Source organism: Mesitornis unicolor, unplaced genomic scaffold, assembly GCF_000695765.1.
Source record: "Mesitornis unicolor isolate BGI_N332 unplaced genomic scaffold, ASM69576v1 scaffold8675, whole genome shotgun sequence".
NCBI classification, from domain to species: Eukaryota; Metazoa; Chordata; class Aves; order Mesitornithiformes; family Mesitornithidae; genus Mesitornis; species Mesitornis unicolor.
This window is the reverse complement of record NW_010184904.1, coordinates 26,951-32,439: the sequence shown is the minus strand read 5'-3', so window position 1 is coordinate 32,439 and position 5,489 is coordinate 26,951.

Here is a 5,489-nt window from a genome sequence, read left to right as displayed (position 1 = left end):
CTAAGGACTCACTGACGATTGTTTCCAGCGCTGCTGGGAAATTTGGTGAGAGTGAATGGAAGCGATTAAAGAAAGGAGAATCAGGGAGTGCCTGCCAAGGGCTCCTTCACTCAGCCAGCTGAGCATCCCAGTATGGAAATGCCAGCAGAACGGCTCACAGACTGCAGCCCCGTCCTGGGGATGCTCCCCTGGGACTTGACAGGGGCGCTACCTGTGAGAGCTGTGCAAAAGAAAGGGACAAAGCAATTTAACGGGGTTTCTGCTACACCAATGCCTCCACTTACATCAAACCAGTCCCTCACAGCAAAAATGCCCACACTTTCTCCCCACCCCGGTTTCAGATGAGCTACTCCAGCCTGTGCCACCAAACCTTCTGCTGAATACATGCAGCAATAGGAGGGTGAGCTGTGGTTTTGGGAGGTGCTGCACCAGATGTGGGGACCAGGACACAGGACTGGGTCAGTCAGGACCACAGCGTTTCTTGGGTTCACATCTGGAAGTGCAGAGTTGGATTTCCCTCTTTATTTTTGGTCCTCCTTTACCTGTCTGTCAACTTCCAGGATGGAATATCCCCTAATTTCACAAATTGTTTGCAAATGCACGATATAGGAGCTGCTGTTCTCTTGTGTGCCCAGGCCTCAAGATGGTGCTGTGGGGCTGAGCGTGGGATGTGCACACTGGTGCCTCCAGACTGGAGTGAGACCTCTGGATTTGGGACAGCTGTCCTGGATGCTGTGCTGTTTGCTACCTGTGACTACAGCCAGCGCCACGGATGGTGGAAAAGCAGCACACAATTGGCTTCGTGGTGTTTTATGTCCAGACTGAGAACCCACAAAGCCAAGGGGATGGGTGGAAGTGGCATGGATCGGTGTCTCCGTTCGAGTCTTGGCTCAGCATTGCCTTCTTGCAGGCTCTCCTTGCAGCCACGCACTGGAGCATTGCTTCTGGGCTGAGTCCCTTCTGAACTCGGCAAGGCCATTTCTGGTTAGCAGCATCTGTCACTGAAGTTTTGGGCAAATCTGGTCCTATTTAGCTGGTGAGGACTGAAAAATGCAAAGAGGGAGGGCATAGATGGTGGTATGATCCTATGATCCATTGCTGGGAACTAGTGCCATTGCATCAAAGAAAACTCCAGGGTGTCCGGGCACAATGCACACATTTTCTGTAACTGCCAGCAATCACCTCCCAAGCCACTCATCGCTGCTTCCCCTCTGACCTGTGCCTAATCACTTCCCGCAGCTGAATATGAACTCAACTCCCACAGAGCTGTGCTGCTGATGGGAATAATCACTCTGCCTTGTTTGGGGCTGCCACCATTCCCATGTGAAAGAGCAATGCAGAGGCAGGCTGGGCACTGCTCCCGGGTTGTGCGGCGGCAACCCAAGTGAAGGATCCACACCCCATTCTCCACGCCCAGACTGGGACAGTTTAAATAGGGACATTGATCAGACCAACAAAAGAGCCACTTTTCATGAGAAGAGCCACGAATTGTCCACACTGGATGCTCAGCCTTACAAGGGCTGCTGCTGCTGCTGCTGTCACCATTTTGCTTTGCATTTATCCCCTCTGCCAGTACATGAGTTCATGGAAACGCTGGCAGTGGATGTGGGCAAGCAGGACAGCCTGCAGCGTGTGGGGACCACACCATGCTGTGGGTGGGTGCACTTGAGTGCCAGAAGCAACTCAATCCCAGGCAGTTTCCTAAGCCAGCTCCTCCCCAGCCACGCAGCAGGGAGCTTCGAGTGACGGTGGAGGGGAGAACGAGGGACGCTCTCAGCATCTCCACTCGCTCCACCAAATGAAGTGCAACCTAAAGCAGTGCTCCAGGAATGCTGCTTTGCTGGCAGCGCTGCCCAGGGGACCTGTCCTTGGATTCCTTCCCTGAACCCAGGCCTAACGACTCCTCTTTCCTGAGCCAACCGCACCGAGGAGCAAAATGATGTTTACTCAGGACATTCCCTGCATTCAGTAAAATGACAGAGCTACTGGAAAGGGCACTGGCTCCTAAAGAGCATCCCAGCTTGGAGTTGTCTGTTGAGCCATGCCAGCTGGTGAGCTTTTTAGGAGTCGTATGCAGCCGCCCAGCCAGCCAGCACACATCTTGCAAAGGTGCTGGCCCCGTCTGTAACTCCGTGGCAGCAGGGACGTGGCGCTGAACAGGGAGGTTCACTGCTCCTGCTCACCTGAAAGCACTCTTCTGCTCCTGCTCTTCAGCTGCAGGGTTAATAAAGCAATGTGCTAAAACTACTCTTTTGTCAACGCTTTTTTATCTGCGTGGCACCGAGCTGGAGGCTGCTGAAGTGTGTTAAAGCCTTTGTGAAGTGTTGCAATCCCAATAACACGATGACTGTTCTGCCCATCTGCGTAGGCTGGCAGCTAATGGGATTAGCAGTGCAAGGGGATAATCACGACTTCCCAGCCCCTGCAGCCACCTTGTCTCTCTCCAGTGAGTGTAAAGGGGGAGAACCTGCCTCGAGAAGATGGGTTTAGATAACACAGGGATAACTGCAAAGAGAAAGTGCCTGGCCCAGCTCGGGCACTGACGGGGCCGGTGGCCAGGGGTGTGAAGGGAGCTGGCTGCAGTCCCTTGTCTGCAGAAGAAAACATGGGAATGCAGTTGGCTCTGGTGGGTGTCACTGTGAAAGCGATCTGCTCTTGGGATCTGGTATTCATAAAAGCCTTGCTGCTGCTGAGCTGCTTAGCAAATCCCTGGCACCTCTGGGGTGTGAGACTGAGCAGAGGACAACTGAAGTTTGTTGAGGGTTTCCCATAGGCACAGACCAGTGGTGGAGTCCCTTCAATGCCATCAATGCTCACTTTTTGTGGCAGACACTGGGGGAGGCGGAAGGGGAAACACAGTTGTCCTTTTTCCTGTGGTGTTTCAGCGTATACTCGTCAGGCTCTGGAAACCTGGGGCTTTGACCAGATCTTCTGGCACAAGTTATCTTATCTGAAAAGCCCTCCCCAGCCCTTTTAGGTGCTGGACACCGTTCTGACATCCTGTCTCTGAGGCTGCTTTGTAAGGCAGGACACCTCTGCACGAAGCAATTTGTTGCACTGCTGGCACAGCAACGGTGGGCTCAGCATCACAAAGGTCAAGTGAACCATACTGGGAAGGAGTGGTGGGTCAAGCCAGAAGACACTGACGTGGTTCTGCCCCCTGAGACTCAGTGGGCAATCCTCCAGTAGGTATGAAGCAGACAGGATGTGTAGGGCTGGAGCTGCTTTGCAATGGTTCGTGTGAACCTCAGGGAGAGATAAGCAGCAAGGCAAAAAAAGGAAGAAATCCCAGTCAGGGAAACAGCGGCGCTGTCTGGTTCGCTTCTCCGCTTTCAGACACTGCCAGCTTCACTTGTGCTGCTCTCATTGTTTCCCAAGTACATAATACAGAGCTAAGGAAACCAAACCCTGGACCCTAAACAGATGAGCAGAAGTAAAAATAGAAACCAGGGGAGCAGATTTCCTCCCAGACATAAACCTCTTGTTGCTGAGAGCCAAGAAGATCTGCTCTGTTCCTGAAAAGTCCTCCTGACTCCTTCACCAGCTTCTGCTGTGGTCCAGGCTGGTCCAGGCTGTTTCAGCGCCCGTAGGGATGCTGAGGGAAGGGGGGAAGAGATCCAACCAGTTTTCTGCAGGCTGCTTTTGGGTAGCTCTTCTTTCTTCTTGGAAATGGCTTTCCTTTCTCACACTGCCTTCCCCCTCTTGAGATCTTGACCCGTGGACCGCAAATGTGGGATTGTATCAGCGTTGGGGACAGATGCTTTTAAAAGACCACTTTTCTTGCAGTCACCAGCTGCATTTCACGCTGATGCCGGACATGGCATTGCCATTTAATTTGTTTTTGCTTCCTGGCTCCATCTGAGCCACATGCACCAGGCAAACACTACTTGTGATAGTCTGGCATTCGCTTTCTAGTCACAACTGGACTCCAGATACTTAGAAATCCAGAGGGGGAAAAAAAAAAGCAGCATAGAAAGGAAATCAATCAGTCCGACTTCTTCAGACCACGAGAGATTTTTAGTTCAGGTTACAGAGAAAGAGTTCACTCAGCCTTCTGATTTACTTCTTATGAATAATGCAGTACTCCATAGCCTACATAAATGGAGTGAGCAGGGGTAAGACAGAAACCCCTTTTGTTTCGTTGCAATTAAGGATGTCATGCAGTTGAATAAGGGTGTGGATAACCTTGTTATTTTTCTGGTTTGTTCTCAGTAGCCGGGCATGGCTCCGTGCCTGCCTGTCTACATGGGCGAGACCGTTCCTGTTAGCACTTGGCACATCAGGTATCTGGGAGATCTGCAAAGGTGCCGTGGGTGGAACTCACCTCAACTGCTTGGTTTCTCTGATGAAGAGCCTTTTGTCGAGGGGGTTTTTGGTGCTTGCCTTGCTCATTTAAATTCTTGGTCCTTGCCATCATTTTAGCCACACAAATGCGGTAGCCAAAGGGTGCGATGCGCCTTTGGGGTTGTCTCATCGAGATAGCAGTGACTGAGAATAAAATTTGTTATTACCTGTGAACTGGAAAATACTGTTTGAGGTTTCTTGGACTACAGATGTTGTAGTAGCAGACTTCCCTCATTTCCACCAGAAAGGGTACTTTGGGTTAATGTTGTCACTGATGGAAAGTTAACCCTCATCCCAGCGTAGTTGCCAGCTTTTCAATACAGGAGTTTGATCCAAAAAAGGGATTATTTACATTGGATTTGTGGGCTTAAATAAAGGTCAAATCCCAAGGCAACAATAGTGGTGCCTGCAACTGCCTCTCTTTATAGAGGTAAGTTGGTAGCAGAAGGACACGGTACACTGCAACCTGGTCTGGAATCAGTGCTTGGTATTTTGCAGCTTGCTGAGTGTTTTGCATCATTAAAAACCACTGAGTGCTATGGCACAGGGTCTCCTGCCACTGGGAGTGTGAAGTGGCAAAGACGCTGAGGTGATGCTGGGACTCTGATGGCTGTTACTGAGCACAGCACAACTCCAGTTCCAGAAGAAGGAAACACTTCTCCTTTGTGCTACAGAGCAATAAAGATCCTGAGCCATTTCACAGTAACTCGCAGACTCCCACTAATGACGGTTAGGAGGAAAACCTAGAGATCAGCAAGTCCCCTTTCTTGTCCCAAAAGTGACCAGAAGGATGTAAGAAAGCAGCCTGGCCTGAGGCTTGGACAGACAGAAGCGGCTGTTCTCCTGTGTAACCTCCGTACCCCAGGGCAGCGGCGGCTGGGAACAGACACACCATCCCACTGTCAACCGGGCTGGGGGTGGCTGTTCAGTAAAACCCCGTGAACATTCTGGAGACAAAAAAAAATCACTGCAAAGCCTGGCCAAGTGTTTCTCTGGCATAAGACACCTCCATGAGGTCACTGTTGGAGTTCCTCCCGCTGTCTACATCATTCACAACCAGAAATTAAAAGCCTTCTCTTTGGGTGTGAGACCCCTCCTGTGCAGGGTGCCTTACCGTGGCTGTAGGACGTGTCCGTCCCTGCATT